Source organism: Salmo salar, chromosome ssa10 (genome assembly GCF_905237065.1).
Source record: "Salmo salar chromosome ssa10, Ssal_v3.1, whole genome shotgun sequence".
Taxonomy (NCBI): Eukaryota; Metazoa; Chordata; class Actinopteri; order Salmoniformes; family Salmonidae; genus Salmo; species Salmo salar.
The window spans coordinates 26,768,863-26,786,926 of record NC_059451.1 but is presented as its reverse complement, the minus strand read 5'-3'; the positions used below and the strand labels follow the sequence as shown (position 1 = coordinate 26,786,926).

Below are 18,064 nucleotides of genomic sequence, written 5' to 3'. Positions count from 1 at the left end.
TGGCTTTGCAGGCTCTGGTTGAAAAAAAGTACCGCGTTTGGGTAGTGGCTGGTTACAGTACTGTGAGACTCAGGCGCGTGCCCGAGTCGACCTCATGCTTTGTTTTCTTTTGTCTGTTTACCTAAACGCAGATTCCCGGTCGGAATAATATCGCTTTTTTACGAGAAAAATGGCATAAAAATGGATTTTAAACAGCGGTTGACATGCTTGGAAGTACGGTAATGGAATATTTAGATTTTTTTTGTCACGAATTGCGCCATGCTCGTGACCCTTATTTACACTTTTGATAGTGTCTTGAACGCACGAACAAAACGCCGCTATTTGGATATAACGATGGATTATTTTGGACCAAACCAACATTTGTTATTGAAGTAGCAGTCCTGGGAGTGCATTCTGACGAAGACAACAAAGGTAATCAAACTTTTGTAATAGTAAATCGGAGTTTGGTCAGGGCTAAACTTGGTCGGTGTCTAAATGGCTAGCCGTGATGGCTGGGCTATCTACTGAGAATATTGCAAAATGTGCTTTCACCGAAAAGCTATTTTAAAATCGGACATATCGAGTGCATAGAAGAGTTCTGTATCTATAATTCTTAAAATAATTGTTATGTTTTTTGTGAACGTTTATCGTGAGTAATTTAGTAAATTCACCGGAGGTTTGCGGGGGGTATGCTAGTTCTGAACGTCACATGCTAATGTAAAAAGCTGGTTTTTGATATAAATATGAACTTGATTGAACAAAACATGCATGTATTGTATAACATAATGTCCTAGGTGTGTCATCTGATGAAGATCATCAAAGGTTAGTGCTGCATTTAGCTGTCTTCTGGGTTTTTGTGACATTATATGCTAGCTTGAAAAATGGGTGTCTGATTATTTCTGGCTGGGTACTCTGCTGACATAATCTAATGTTTTGCTTTCGTTGTAAAGCCTTTTTGAAATCGTACAGTGTGGTTAGATTAACGAGAGTCTTGTCTTTAAAATGGTGTAAAATAGTCATATGTTTGAGAAATTGAAGTAATAGCATTTCTAAGGTATTTGAAAATCGCGCCACGGGATTACACTGGCTGTTGCGTAGGTGGGACGATTTCGTCCCGCCTAGCCCAGAGAGTTTAAATGTTTGACTCCCCATACCTGTTTTTCGACTCCAGCATCGGTCTTTACATGACATAGTTGTCAGAGCTGCTATTTAACGGGATTACACTGTGGTTGGTGGAGGTTGTACACTGTGTTTGCTGGTAGGGGGTCATTGGTCCTAGCCTCTGGTAAATACCAGGTCACTTGATCTGCGCTCCATCGATGAGGGGTCAGTTAGATTCCAATTGCTCAAATAATGAGGGTTAGGGTGGACCATTGGGTATGTTATGCCTGTGGTCAGATCATTGATCAGTCACCATGTCAACATGATGTCATTGATTCTCTTCAGGTCACAGAAGAAGGTGTTCAGCGGGTGTGGGGTTACCACCAGAGTCCAACACTCCCAATGTAGTTGAAGTGAGAGACTGTGATGAACTGTTCCCCTCTGCTCTAATAGCTCCAGCTCCTGTCAGGCCCTGCTCATGTAGATGGGTGGCAGGCAGTGTGTGACTATGGCTTCAGGCTCCTGTGCCTCATTTCTAAAGTGATGTATTCAGTTACTGCAGTGTGCGTGATTATATATCGCCCATTCATCCTCCCTCCGCCAGCCACAAATCAAAGAGTGGTTCTTTGCCTATGAATGAATCACAGTCCATAAGGCATATGAAGGGGCTGCATGCTTCTATATGATATCAGAGAGGAAGAGGCCAAGCAAGAGGTTTCACTCTCGCCAAAATCTGTACAAAATAAGCCCAATGTGTTTCTATGGGCTTATTTTGGACCTAAGCTTGTCGCCTGTCTTCCCACCTTTTGAACAACGACTCCCATTGTTAGCATCCCGTCATTATATACAGATCTCTGATGATATCCTCTCTGCTTCCATCTGTAAATATGCCTGTTCGTTTTTAGCCCACAGGGTATTTTGAGTGGCTGTACTTCTTGTCTCCTGTCTCCCTGCCTGCATCTTTCCTTGTGTATGAGAGAGACTCAGAGGATTTGGAGGGAGGGGAAGCAGGAGGAGTCAGGGTCAAGCATATGGACTCTCTGGGTCCACTTTCAAAATGGGTCATCTGATGGACTACGTGTGACAGAATGATGGAAAGGGTTCTTGCAGCCTGCTAAGCTTCTCTTCTAATTGGCCTTTATGAATATTTAATGAAATCAAGATGAAATTCAATCATGGTTTTTAACTGCTGAATCGGAGAGTGGTGTGTGTCGGCCAGGGCAGGGGCAGGGGAAGGCTGGTGCGTTATTAGATTTCTCTGGTCTACTGTGGAAGGAGGACTGCAGGAGCGCAGGTGGCAGAGTTACACTATTGGTCTGAGGGGAGCTGGCTCTCTCTCTCTGAAGGATTTAATATTTTATTTGTTTCATTGTTGTTTTTAACCAAGGGCTCCTGGTCACACAATAGCATCCCCTGCCCGGACCTGAGATTTTTACACAGTCCTACAGTTTTTAATTGCATGCATACCGAGTGATAGATACATTTTTGCTACACTGGCAGCCATTTAAAATGGAGCCAGGTCAATAATTACCCTTGACACCTTTAAATGTTGTTTGTACTAATACAGGTAATAATGAGGTGAAATTGGCAGGATTATTTTTCATTATACACTCTCAAAACAAGTGTACACACTGAAAGACAATAAACCAATCAAGACTGCCATTGTTTGCAATTGAATGGTTAATATTTATTAATATCAATTCATCTTAAATTACACAAATCCCCCACAGCTATTTCTAGAATACTCTGCAGCTACATGTCAGTCCCATATTCATGAAAATATATACAGATATGGAAAAACCAGAGATGAAAATGACACCTTTTTGTACAAAATAGTAATACAGACCCAATAAAACAATAGCCAGTATATTTTATGTTTTAGCTTTTGTGCATGGAAATGACTTGTTATTGCCAATGATAAAATTGATGTAGAGCATCTTGCAGAATATCCAGTGTGAATATATATTCAATCATGTAATATAACAGGCACTCACAGTATTGACCTGTGAGTGTGAAGGCAAAACCCAGGAGACGATTAGCTCACTATTACCTCACTCCTGTTTCTCCCTTTGGAAGATGAGTAAGAGACAGAGAGGCTTCCCTAACTTGATCTTGTGGTGTGTTAGTGCATCATGATGTGGCAAGCTGGCTACAGACTGGGGTGTGGGGGAGTTGAGCGTGTGGCGTGGGGGAGAGATTGAGGGGGAGGCAGTGTGGTTACTCACAGTAGGGGGGAGTTTGATTTGATCTGCTCCTGGTCACGCAACAGAACTCTCAGAGAGAAAGAGATGGGGGCTGGTGGAGAGGTGAGTCAGATTATTGACACCCCCCTCCCCCTCTATCTCCTTCCACATCTCCCAGTCCAGACCCTGGTAAGCAGGCGTCAGACGGAGAGATCCTGGGGGACACCAGCAAGGACATTAAGTCCCTGAGCAGGGACGGAAGCAGACGGTTTAAATAGCTCCCTGCTAATTTCCCTTACTTCAACTGGACAGGGACAGAGTTCACCAGGGTCAATAATAACTGTTCCACAATCAGGTGATAGTATTGCTTCATGCATTTACTCCCCCTGTGGATGTTCCTGCAAGATTTGCCTCCACAATATTCTTTCCTTGGTAATATAACCTTACCTTAGTTTAATTATATTTGCGCTATATCCATCTATATGTTTAAATTGATAACTGGGAAGGGGTTGGAGGTGAAACCTGCTGTAATTGTATAATATTGACCTTTCATTGAATCTGAAATGAACTACAAAATGGTGGGTGGATTTGAAATACTCCCCCCTTTCTTCACTCACATGATAATCATCAGCAAATATGAAAAGTCAATTCAGGGGGAAATATTGCAAATGGGTTCTGGTAGATTGTGCATGAATATTTAATTTAGTCATAAAAGTGAGGTTTAGTAAAAAATGAATGGTTTTACAGAAGGCTGCGGTCTCTCCCTAGATTGTTGCTGTGGAGGGAGCGCTCTCCTCACCTGTCTGCTGGCCTGCTCTGTTAATTAAAGCTGTGCTGCTCATCACTTGCACCAGATTACACCTACATTGGACAGGGGGAGAATCAGACAGATCAAATGAATGACCTTTGGAAATAAAGTTTCAGGTGCCTGTTTTTATTTGCTGATGCTTATGGTGAATCCTGTTCAACAAAACAGAGTGGAATAAGCCAATCACTCAGTCAAGCCAGTCTATAATTGTTTAGCCAGTAGTTTTATATAGACTGAGTGTACAAAACATTAGGAACACCTTTCTAATACTGAGTTGCACCCCCTTTTGCCCTCAGAACAGAATCAGTACGTCGGGGCATGGACTCTACAAGGTGTCAAGCGTTCCACAGGGTTGCTGGCCCATGTTTATTCCAATGCTTCCCACAGTTGTGTCAAGTTGACTGGATGTCCTTTGGGTGACGTACCATTCTTGATACATCCAGCAGCGTTGCAGTTCTTGACACACTCAAACCGGTGCGGCTGGCACCTATAACCATACCCCGTTCAAAGGCACTTAAATCTTTTGTCTTGCCCATTCACACTCTGAATGGCACACATATACAATCCAAGATGGAGTAGCAGTCGGACGTGTGTTTGTCTTTGTCATATCCCGTGTCGTATCCCGTGTAAATAGTAGTTTTTTTCGTATATATTTTAATCTCACTTTCTATCTACAAACTAAATCTACTTTCCTGCAACCCGCCTCACCCAATGTGGTACGGATCTGCTGTTTTTATTCCTTATAACCGGAACCTCCATCAGGAACTAACTAGCTACTAGTCTTTGTTAGCCACGGCTAGCGGTCTTCACCTTCAGCTCAGACACCAGCCAGCCTTAGCCCGGACAATACCTGCCAGTCTTCACAGCGCGATAGCAACCCAGAGCATATCGGACTGCTTCTCTCTACCACATCACCGGGTTCCTGACGCTCTGGATCATTACACCGGATCATCGAAGCTAGCTAGCTGCAAACGAGTAGCTACTGTTAGCTAATGCCTCTGTCCCGAAGAAAGCACCAGTTAGGCTTGAGCTAGCCTCGAGCTAGGCCCATATACCAGCTAATTCTAAGGCTACAATACCTCTTTTGCCAATTGGCCTGGACCCTTTATTGTCGACATGGAGCCCCGTCGATCCATCATGACTGGTCCGGTGATGTAATTGCCCGATGTGGTCTCAACAGGTTATTCCGTTACGATGTTGCCGAATAACCATCTGCTAGCCCCAGCCCGCTAGCTTTCTGAACGCTGTGTTCCACGCTCGCCTGGCGTAGTAGTGACTACCGAACGGCCCCCTGACTCACCTATTGCTGTTCATTGGACCCTATGATCACTCGGCTACACAGCTGATGCCCCCCGGACTATTTCAATAACACGGTACCTCATTTTGTTTATCTGTCGACCCCAGCCTCGAATTCAGGCCCTTTATGTACCTAACTGACCCGCTCTGCCCATTCATCACCATTTACCTGTTGTTGTCTTAGCTTTCCCGATCAACACCTGTGATTGCTTTATGCCTCTCTATAATGTCAATATGCCTTGTCCACTGTTGTCTTGGCTAGTTCTTACATTACATTACATTACATTTAAGTCATTTAGCAGACGCTCTTATCCAGAGCGACTTACAAATTGGTGCATTCACCTTATGATATCCAGTGGAACAACCACTTTACAATAGTGCATCTAAATCTTTTAAGGGGGGGGGGTTAGAAGGATTACTTTATCCTATCCTAGGTATTCCTTAAAGAGGTGGGGTTTCAGGTGTCTCCGGAAGGTGGTGATTGACTCCGCTGTCCTGGCGTCGTGAGGGAGCTTGTTCCACCATTGGGGTGCCAGAGCAGCGACCAGTTTTGACTGGGCTGAGCGGGAACTGTGCTTCCTCAGAGGTAGGGGGGCCAGCAGGCCAGAGGTGGATGAACGCAGTGCCCTTGTTTGGGTGTAGGGCCTGATCAGAGCCTGAAGGTATGGAGGTGCCGTTCCCTTCACAGCTCCGTAGGCAATCACCATGGTCTTGTAGCGGATGCGAGCTTCAACTGGAAGCCAGTGGATGTGTGTGAATGATTCTTATTGTTTTATTTCACTGTAGAGCCCTCAGTCCCGCTCAACATGCCTTAGATAGCTCTTTTGTCCTACCCCACACACATGCGGAGACCTCACCTGGCTTAACTGGTGCCTCCAGAGATTAAACCTCTCTCATCGTCACTAGGTTTACCTCCACTGTACTCACATCCTACCATACCCTTGTCTGTACATTATGCCCTAAATCTATTCTACTACGCACAGAAATCAGCTCTGTTCCCAACGCACTAGACGACCAGTTCTTATAGCCTATAGCTGTACCCTTATCCTACTACTCCTCTGTTCCTCTGGTGATGTAGAAGTTAACCCAGGCCCTGTAGCCCCAAGGTCCACTCCTATTCCCCAGGCACTATCATTTGTTGACTTCTGTAACCGTAAAAGCCTTGGTTTCATGTATGTTAACATCAGAAGCCTCCTCCCTAAGTTCGTTTTATTCACTGCTTTAGCACACTCCGCCAACCCTGATGTCCTAGCCGTGCCTGAATCCTGGCTTAGAAAGGCCACCAAAAATTCTGAAATTTCCATCCCCAACTACAACATTTTCTGCCAAGATAGAACTGCCAAAGGGGGCAGAGTTGCAATCTACTGCAGAGATAATCTGCAGAGTTCTGTCATGCTATCCAGGTCTGTGCCCAAACAGTTCGAGCTTCTACTTTTAAAAATCCACCTTTCCAGAAATTAGTCTCTCACTGTTGCCGCTTGTTATAGACCCTCCTCAGCCCCCAGTTGTGCCCTGTGAATTGATTGCCCCCCATTTATCTTCAGAGTTCGTACTGTTAGGTGAACTAAACTGGGATATGCTTAACACCCCGGCCGTCCTACAATCTTAAACTAGATGCCCTCAATCTCACACAAATTATCAAGGAACCTACCAGGTACAACCCTAAATCCATAAACATGGGCAACCTCATAGATATCATCCTGACCAACCTGCCCTCTAAATACACCTCTGCTGTCTTCAACCAGGATCTCAGCAATCACTGTCTCATTGCCTGTGTCCGTAATGGGACTGACCTTGATCAGCACAAAAACATCCTGTGGCATACTGCATTAGCATCGAATAGCCCCCGCGATATGCAACTTTTCAGGGAAGTTAGGAACCAATATACACAGTCAGTTAGGAAAGCAAAGGCTAGCTTTTTCAAACAGAAATTTGCATCCTGTAGCACAAACTCCAAAACGTTTTGGCACACTGTAAAGTCCATGGAGAATAAGAGCACCTCCTCCCAGCTGCCCACTGCACTGGGGCTAGGAAACACTGTCACCACCGATAAATCTACGATAATCGATCATTTCAATAAGCATTTTTCTACGGCTGGCCATGCTTTCCACCTGGCTACTCCTACTCCGGCCAACAGCTCTGCACCACCCACAGCCTCCCCAAGCCTCCCCGCTTCTCCTTCACCCAAATCCAGATAGCTGATGTTCTGAAAGAGCTGCAAAATCTGGACCCTTACAAATCAGCTGGGCTAAACAATCTGGACCCTCTCTTTCTAAAATTACCCACCTCAATTGTTGCAAACCCTATTACTGGCCTGTTCAACCTCTCATATTGTCGTATTGTCTGAGATTCCTAAAGATTGGAAAGCTGCCACGGTCATCCCCCTCTTCAAAGGGGGAGACACTCTAGACCCAAACTGTTACAGACCTATTTCTATCCTGCCCTGCCCATTTCAAAAGTCTTCGAAAGCCAAGTTAACAAACAGATCACCGACCATTTTGAATCCCACCGTACCTTTTCCGCTATGCAATCTGGTGTCCGAGCTGGTCATGGGTGCACCTCAGCCACGCTCAAGGTCCTAAACGATATCATAACCAACATCGATAAAATACAATACTGTGCAGCCGTCTGCATCGACCTGGCCAAGGCTTTCGACTCTGTCAATCACCGCATTCTTATTGGCAGACTCAACAGCCTTGGTATCTCAAATTACTGCCTCGCCTGGTTCACCAACTACTTCTCAGATAGAGTTCATTGTGTCAAATTTGAGGGGTTTAAATCTCTGGCCGACTCTTTTCTCTATATATATCAATGTTGTTGCTCTTGCTGCTGGTGATTCTCGGATCCACCTCTACGCAGACAACACCATTCTGTATACTTCTGGCCCTTCTTTGGACACTGTGTTAACAAACCTCCAGACGAGCTTCAATGCCATACAACACTCCTTCTGTGGCCTCCAACTGCTCTTAAATGCAAGTAAAACTAAATGCATGCTCTTCAACCGATCGCTGCCCACACCTGCCCGCCCGTCCAGCATCACTACTCTGGACGGTTCTGACGTAGAATATGTGGACAACTACAAATACCTAGGTGTCTGGTTAGACTGTAAACTCTCCTTCCAGACTCACATTAAGCATCTCCAATCCAAAATTAAGTCTAGAATTGGCTTCCTATTTTGCAACAAAGCCTCCTTCACTTATGCTGCTAAACATACCCTCATAAAACTGACTATCCTACTGATCCTTGACTTCGGCGATGTCATTTACAAAATAGCTTCCAACACTCTACTCAGCAAATTGGATGCAGTCTATCACAGTGCCATCCGTTTTGTCACCAAAGCCCCATATACTACCCACCACTGCGAACCTGTATGCTCTCGTTGGCTGGTCCTCGCTTCATATTCGTCGCCAAACCCACTGGCTCCAGGTTATCTATAAGTCTTCGCTAGGTAAAGCCTCGCCTTATCTCATCTCACTGGTCACCATAGAAACACCCACCCGTAGCACTTGCTCCAGCAGGTATATTTCACTGGTCATCCCTAAAGCCAACTCCTCTTTTGGCTGCCTTTCTTTCCAGTTCTCTGCTGCCAATGACTCGAACTAATTGCAAAAATCACTGAAGCCTTATATCTCCCTCACTAACTTTAAGCATCAGCTGTCAGAGCAACTTACTGATCATTGCCACCTATACACAGCCCATCTGTAAATAGCCCACCCAACTACCTCATCCCCATATTGTTATTTATTTTTTGCTCTTTTGCACCCCAGTATCTCTACTTACACATCATCATCTGCACATCTATCACTCCAGTGTTAATGCTAAATTGTAATTATTTCGCCACTGTGGCCTATTTATTGCCTTACCTCCCTAATCTTACTACATTTGCACACACTGTATATATATTTTGTCTTTTGTGTTATTATAAGGGCACAAGGCAAGACCCAGATGCAGACACGGGAGGCAGATGGTTTGAGTCTTTGATATTTACTGATAATCCAAACGGGGTAGGCAAGAGAATGGTTGTGGACAGGCAAAAGGTCAAAACCAGTTCAGAGTCCAGGAGGTACAGTGTGGCAGGCAGGCTCGAGGTCAGGGCACGTAGAATGGTCAGGCAGGCAGGTACAGAGTCCAGGAAAGAGGCAAGGGTCAGAACTGGGAAGACTTAGCAAAACAGCCTAGAAAAGGGAAGCGCACGGGAAAACCACGCTGGTTGACTTGGAACATACAAGACAAACTGGCACAGACATACAGAAAACACAGGTTTAAATATCCAGGGGATAACTGGGAAGATGGGTGACACCTGGAGGTGGGTGGAGACAATCACAAAGACAGGTGAAACAGATCAGGGCGTGACAGTTATTGACTGTACATTTATTTATGTGTTGTTTTTGTCGCACTGCTTTGCTTTATCTTGGCCAGGTCGCAGTTGTAAATGAGAACTTGTTCTCAACTGGCCTACCTGGTGAAATAAAAATAAATAAAAAAAAGTCTCAATTGTCTCAAGGCTTTAAAATCCTTCTTTAACCTGTCTTTATTTTATTTATTTATTTAACCTTAATTTAACTAGGCAAGTCAGTTAAGAATTTTTTTTATTTACAATGACGGCCTACCCAGGCCAAACCCTAACCCGGACGACGCTGGGCCAATTGTGCGTCTCCCTATGGGACTCCCAATCACAGCCGGTTGTGATACAGCCTGGAATCGAACCAGGGTCTGTAGTGACGTCTCTAGCACTGAGATGCAGTGCCTTAGACCGCTGTGCCACTCGGGAGCAGCAAGTGGATTGAAAAGATACAACAATAAGGGATCATAACTTTCACTAGAATAATAGTGAAGACATCAAAACTATGAAATAACACATATGGAATCATGTAGTAACCAAAAAATTCTTCAAAGTAGCCACCCTTTGTCTTGATGACAGCTTTGCATACTCTTGGCATTCTCTCAACCAGCTTCATGAGGTAGTCACCTGGAATGCATTTCAATTTAAATGAAATATTGGTCACATACACATATTTAGCAGATGTTATTGCGGGTGTAGCGAAATGCTTGTGCTCCTAGATCCAACAGTGTAGTAATATCTAACAATTCACAACAATACACACAAATCTAAGGTAAAATAATTGGGTTAAGAAATATATAAATATTAGGACAAGCAATGTCAGAGTGGCATTGACTAAAATACAGTAGAATAGAATACAGTGTATACATATGAAATGAGTAAAGCAGTATGTAAACATTATTGAAGTGACTAGTGTTCCATTATTAAAGTGACCAGTGATTCCATGTCTATGTATATAGGGCAGCAGCCTCTAAGGTGCTGGGTTGAGTAACCGGGTGGTAGCCGGCTAGTGATGGGTATTTAACAGTCTGATGGCCTTGAGATAGAAACTGTTTTTCAGTCTCTCGGTCCCCGCTTTGATGCACACTTTGGCCTTCCTGTGACCTCGGTTGCTGTAGGTGTCCTGGAGGGCAGGCAGTGTGCCCCGGGTGATGCGTTGGGCAGACCGCACCACCCTCTGGAGAGCCCAACGGTTGCGGGCAGTGAAGTTCCCGTACCAGGTGGTGATACAGTCCGACAGGATGATCTCAATTATGCGTCTGTAACAGTTTGTGAGGGTCTTAGGGGCCAAGACAAATTTCTTCAGCCTCCTGAGGTTGAAGAGATGTTGTTGCCCATACTTCACCACACTGTCTGTGTGGGTGGAGCATTTCAGATTGTCGGTGATGTGTACGCCCAAGGAACTCACCTTCTCCACTGCGGTCCCGTCGATGTGGATAGTGGCGTTCTCTCGAGGACCTAGTTGCACAGGGCAGGGTTCAGACCCAGGGCCCGAGCTTAATGATGAGCTTAGAGGGTACTATGGTGTTGAAGGCTGAGCTATAGTCAATGAACAGCATTCTTACATAGGTATTCCTCTTGTCCAGATGGGACAGTGTGCAGTGGGGTGGTGATTGTATCGTATGTGGATCTATTGGGGCGGTATGCAAATTGAGGTGGGTCTAGGGTGTCAAGTAAGGTAGAGGTGATATGATCCTTAACTAGCCTCTCAAAGCACTTCATGATGACAGAAGTGAGTGCTACGGGGCGATAGTCTTTGCTTTCTATAGGTCAGGACATCTTGAAGCAAGTGGGGACTGCAGAATGGCATAGGGAGAGACTGAATATGTCCGTAAACACTCCAGCCAGCTGGTCTGTGCATGCTCTGAGGACGCGGCTCTGGATACCGTCTGGGCCGGCAGCCTTGCGAAGGTTAACACGTTTAAATGTCTTACTCACGTCGGCCACGGAGAACGAGAGCCCACAGTCCTTGGGAGCGGGCTGCGTTGGTGGCAGTGTGTTATTCTCAAAGCGGGCAAAGAAGGTGTTTAGCTTGTCCGGGAGCAAGACGACATGGCTGGTCTTCCCTTTGTAATCCGTGATAGTCTGTAGACCCTGCCACATACGTCTTGTGTCTGAGCCATTGAATTGCTACTCCACTTTTAGTACTGACAGGTGTGCCTTGTTAAAATTTAATTTGTGGAATTTCTTTCCTTCTTAATGCGTTTGAGCCAATCAGTTGTTTTGTGACAAGGTAAGGGTGGTATACAGAAGATAGCCCTATTTGGTAAAAGACCAAGTCCATATTATGGCAAGAACAGCTCAAATAAGCAAAGAGAAACGAAAGTCCATCATTACTTTAAGACATGAATGTTAGTCAATCTGAAAAAGGTCAAGAACTTTGAAAGTTTCTTCGTGCAATCGCAAAAAACATCAAGCACTATGATGAAACTGGCTCTCATGAGGACCGCCACAGGAAAGGAAGAACCAGGGTTACCTCTGCTGCAGAGGATAAGTTCATTAGAGTTACCAGCCTCAGAAATTGCAGCCCAAATAAATGCTTCACAGAGTTCAAGCAATAGACACATTTCAACGTCAACTCTTCAGACGAGATAGCGTGAATCAGGCCTTCATGGTCAAATTGCTGAAAAGAAACCATTACTAAAGGACACCAATAACAAAAATTACTTGTGTCTTGCACAAAGTATATGTCCTAACCGACTTGCCAAAACTATAGTTTGTTAACAAGAAATTTGTGGAGGGGTTGAAATATGAGTTTTAATGACTCCAACCTAAAGTGTATGTAAACTTCCGACTTCAATTGTATATACATATATATATATATATATATACACTGCTCAAAAAAATAAAGGGAACACTTAAACAACACAATGTAACTCCAAGTCAATCACACTTCTGTGAAATCAAACTGTCCACTTAGGAAGCAACACTGATTGACAATACATTTCACATGCTGATGTGCAAATGGAATAGACAACAGGTGGAAATTATAGGCAATTAGCAAGACACCCCCAATAAAGGAGTGGTTCTGCAGGTGGTAACCACAGACCACTTCTCAGTTCCTATGCTTCCTGGCTGATGTTTTGGTCACTTTTGAATGCTGGCGGGGCTTTCACTCTAGTGGTAGCATGAGACGGAGTCTACAACCCACACAAGTGGCTCAGGTAGTGCAGCTCATCCAGGATGTCACATCAATTCGAGCTGTGGCAAGAAGGTTTGCTGTGTCTGTCAGCGTAGTGTCCAGAGCATGGAGGCGCTACCAGGAGACAGGCCAGTACATCAGGAGACGTGGAGGAGGCCGTAGGAGGGCAACAACCCAGCAGAAGGACCGCTACCTCCGCCTTTGTGCAAGGAGGAGCAGGAGGAGCACTGCCAGAGCCCTGCAAAATGACCTCCAGCAGGCCACAAATGTGCATGTGTCTTCTCAAACGGTGAGAAACAGACTCCATGAGGGTGGTATGTGAGCCCGACGTCCACAGGTGGGGGTTGTGCTTACAGCCCAACACCGTGCAGGACGTTTGGCATTTGCCAGAGAACACCAAGATTGGCAAATTCGCCACTGGCGCCCTGTGCTCTTCACAGATGAAGCAGGTTCACACTGAGCACATGTGACAGACGTGACAGAGTCTGGAGACGCCGTGGAGAACGTTCTGCTGCCTGCAACATCCTCCAGCATGACCGGTTTGGCGGTGGGTCAGTCATGGTGTGGGGTGGCATTTCTTTGGGGGGCCACACAGCCCTCCATGTGCTCGCCAGAGGTAGCCTGACTGCCATTAGGAACCGAGATGAGATCCTCAGACCCCTTGTGAAACCATATGCTGGTGCGGTTGGCCCTGGGTTCCTCCTAATGCAAGACAATGCTAGACCTCATGTGACTGGAGTGTGTCAGCAGTTCCTGCAAGAGGAAGGCATTGATGCTATGGACTTGCCCGCCCGTTCCCCAGACCTGAATCCAATTGAGCACATCTGGGACATCATGTCTCGCTCCATCCACCAACGCCACGTTGCACCACAGACTGTCCAGGAGTTGGCGGATGCTTTAGTCCAGGTCTGGGAGGAGATCCCTCAGGAGACCATCCGCCACCTCATCAGGAGCATGCCCAGGCGTTGTAGGGAGGTCATACAGGCACGTGGAGGCCACACACACTACTGAGCCTCATTTTGACTTGTTTTAAGGACATTACATCAAAGTTGGATCAGCCTGTAGTGTGGTTTTCCACTTTAATTTTGAGTGTGACTCCAAATCCAGACCTCCATGGGTTGATAAATTGGATTTCCATTGATTATTTTTGTGTGATTTTGTTGTCAGCACATTCAACTATGTAAAGAAAAAAGTATTTAATAAGAATATTTCATTCATTCAGATCTAGGATGTGTTATTTTAAATAGTTTCCACAAAACATCAGTCCCAACGTCAACAGTGAAGAGGCGACTCCGGGATGCTGGCCTTCTAGGCAGAGTTCCTCTGTCAGGTGTCTGTGTTCTTTTGCCCATATTAATCTCTTATTTTTATTGGCCAGTCTGGGATATGGCTTTTTCTTTGCAACTCTACCTTGAAGGCCAGCATCCCGGAGTCACCTCTTCACTGTTGACATCACAGGAGTGATGGTTGCTGATAATGGGCCTCTGTGCGCTTATGTAGATATTTCATAAGAAATCTGCCGTTTCCAGCTACAATAGTAATTTACAACATGAACAATGTCTACACTGTATTTCTGATCAATTTGATGTTACTTTAATGGACAAAAAATGTGCTTTTCTTTCAAAAACAAGGACATTGCTAAGTGACCCCAAACTTTTGAACGGTAGTATATATATATACATTTACGTCATTTAGCAGACGCTCTTATCCAGAGCGACTTACAGTAGTGAATGCATACATTTCTTTTCTCCATACTGGTCCCCCATGGGAATCGAACCCACAACCCTGGTGTTGCAAACACCATGCTCTACCAACTGAGCCACACGGGACCACACACGGGACACATATACTTTATTTATATATATAAAGGTAACTGCCAGTAATGGAAGCACTAAGTAAATGAGGGAAACAAAGTATACACAGGTGTGCCTCCTGAGTTAATTAAGCAATTAACATCCCATCATGCTTAGGGTCATGTATAAAATGCTGTGCAGATCATTATTTTGGCTACGATGACAATGCCCCCATCCACACGGCACCTGAGACAGCGTTTTCCACCAGCATCAACTAACACCAAATGATGGAATTTCTCCTGGAAGAATGACGCATTCCTCCAGTAGAGTTCCAGACACTTGTAGAATCTATGCCAAGGTGGATTGAAGCTGTTCTGGTTCGTGGCGGCCCAATGCCCGATTAAGACACTTTATTTTGGTGCTTCCTTTATTTTGGCAGTTACCTGTATATGTTTTATTGTCACATACACTGAATAGGTGCAGTGAAATGTGTTGTTTTACAGGGTCAGCCATAGTAGTACAGCGCCCCTGGAACAAATTAGGGTCAAGTACCTTGCACAAGGGCAGATGGACAGATTTTTCACCTTGTCGGCTCAGGTAGTCGAACCAGCAACCTTTCGGTTACTGGCCCACACTCTAACTGCAAGGCAAGAGCCAGAGCTTACAGAAGTTGCAAGGAAGTAAGATCAATCATGACACTCCTAATTTACTGGAGCATTTGAGAGTTTTGGGCCAGTAACTGAAAGGGCGCTGGTTCGAATCCCCGAGCCGACTAGGTGAAAAATCTGTCGATGTGCCCTTGAACAAGGTACTTAAGTCACTTTAGATAAGAATGTTTGTTAAATTACTAAAATATAAATAAAAACCCAACCTCTAAGTCCTTTAAACAGGATCTTGTGTTTGTTTGCTATGATGTGACACTGGTACCTTTAGTAGGAACATTGGGGGTTTAGGTGTTACCATGACAGCTGGGTAGGTGTATTGGCAACCTACAGTCTGTTCCCAGCCTCACAGCCATTTAACCTGTTCCACCCATTAATCTTAGACTCTGGCTGGGCCACTGGAAATGATCAGCACTGTCAACTTGATGTACACATGCACACACACACTCTGACACAGTATCATTCTATATCAGGCCTTGGTTAAGCCCTGTGACAGCGTTGGAGCACTGGACACGGACTCCGCGTGGTGGCTGTGCTGGCAGAGGGTGTATTGGGTGCTGTGATTCCACAGCTCTTGGCTGCGTTTGATAAAGATTAATACAATCCTATTTTCTGCCCAGGATTGCCTTTCCTAATGTGATTCTTCGCTCTCTCTCTCTCTCTCTCTTTCTCTCTCTCTCCCTCTCTCTCTTCCTGGGAAACACTAAGCACCTTATCCATGTAAGGAGTGACAATGAGAGAGTGATGCGAGCAGTGTTAGTGTGCTATAATACTCTAATTCACTGTAGATTAATTATCTCAGGATAAGCAGCGTCAGGGTACAGGATTGGGCCAGGCTGAAACACAGTTTGGCAAATCCTCCTCAGTTCCTCTCCAGGCTGGCCAGTGGCACACAGTAACCCTGTGATATGGACTGGCTCGTTACAGTGACGTACAGTATATGGCAGATCAATATTATTTTACTGAGAGCTGTTGTGAATGGGTTTTCACACCTGTATGAATATGGTTTCTACTCTCTTTATTTCACTGAACTGAGTATTCAGGCAACACCAGAATGAATTGTCATGTGACATTTTGATGGATTTTTGTGAATTAGTTACAAGGGAAATGTCTTCATGTACACAATATTCTCTGAATGCTGTATCTGTACTGAGCATAGTTTTGTACTTAGAGGTAATCGGTCTGAATATGCCGTGTTGAATGTTTTCAAGGGACTGATTTTAATAACATGGACATACTCCAGTGATTTTGATCACACAGCCAGCCTTACTTTCCCAAAGAGAGTGTGTCTTGACAAGAGGAATGATTGTTTTACTTCCTCCCCACTTTCACTTGCAGAGTAACAGACTGCCAGTAGAGGGCGATACAAAGTTCTAAATAGGAGTTCTGCATGAACATCAGCCTGTTGGTTATTCAAACAAAATCAGAGCGAGGTAATTTATGAATTAGGATAGAATCATTTCAAAATGACTTTATTACAGAAATCAATCAATGGACAAAAAAGATCATGCTGGAATTTTGATTTAATAATTTGTCCACTGCGGTATATACATTTTCCTCTCAAATGACATAACATAATTTTTAAATCCTCAAAATTGCTTTGAGTTCATGATATGTCTCATGTAATGTAAGCTAAGATAGCATTCTCTGTGTTACAATATGTATATGTAGCAACAGTGAGGTCTAGATACATCTTTCTGTTTTGATATTGATTAGTGCAGTGGCTCCATATCAAATAAGTGGTGAGTCAACAGCCTACACAGGTGTCTTACTGGGGCTGGTTGCTCTCATGCTGTCACAGTGACCTCTGCTGCCTCGACTACCACTTCCTGCCTCTCTCTATACTCCACAACACTCACTATGCATTCATCTGAAATGTGTTTAGTGCATCTGAGAGGTTCTGACTGTTGTCCATATGGTGAGAGTGGACCTGAAGCACTGTTGGCTTTGGAGGGATACATATGTGTGTTTTTACATTAAGATGCTAAGGAGTTGGCTTCATCCTCTGATTACATTTGCATTGATCACAGTCTGTGGTCCAGCAGGTGAACCTATCATCAGCATCCAATCAACGGAATGACAAAAAATATGTAGCATCGCGTGAACACACACACACACACACACACACACACACACACACACACACACACACACACACACACACACACACACACACACACACACACACACACACACACACACACACACACACACACACCTCCCTAGCCTGTGGTGCATGATCTGGTTCCTCAGTGACACACAGTGTAAGAGAGGGAGAAGGTGTTGATTAATGCAGCACTCAGGAGCCTGCAGCCTTGGCAGAGGGTTAAAGAGGGGGGTGAGCTAGCACCTCTTCTGGCCCCCCTCTCCAAACTAGAGACATGAAGTGTAAAATTGGGCACACTCTCATAAACACTCCATCACACAGGCCGAGCGGACAGGCAAGGCACATTCCCCTGGCTGCAATAGAGACAACACAGAGAACGAATGTTGGAAATGGATCAGACAAACTATTGCCTTGTGCAAAAATAATAAACTGATGCCGACCAATTTTACGACTGAGATAAACAGTAAATGGCTGTTTGTGTCCAGTCACAAACAGATGTTACTTGCTATATGCGTATGCCCATAATATAATGTAGCATACATGTTACGTATACTCTAATTTGGCATTTTATTTGTTTTGGAGAGATTTCGACTTGACCAACCCATTTCCGCCCTAAGACCTTCTGATCTTGCTTCTCTTCTCTTTTCCTTA

At 44.7% G+C, this 18,064-nt stretch overlaps 1 protein-coding gene across 1 annotated transcript in view; it reads left to right on the top strand.

Annotated features, from left to right (window-relative positions):
* Positions 1–18,064, top strand: part of LOC106613892 (cytosolic carboxypeptidase 6) — a 402,565-nt gene that overhangs the window by 240,616 nt on the left and 143,885 nt on the right. The window lies entirely within an intron of this gene.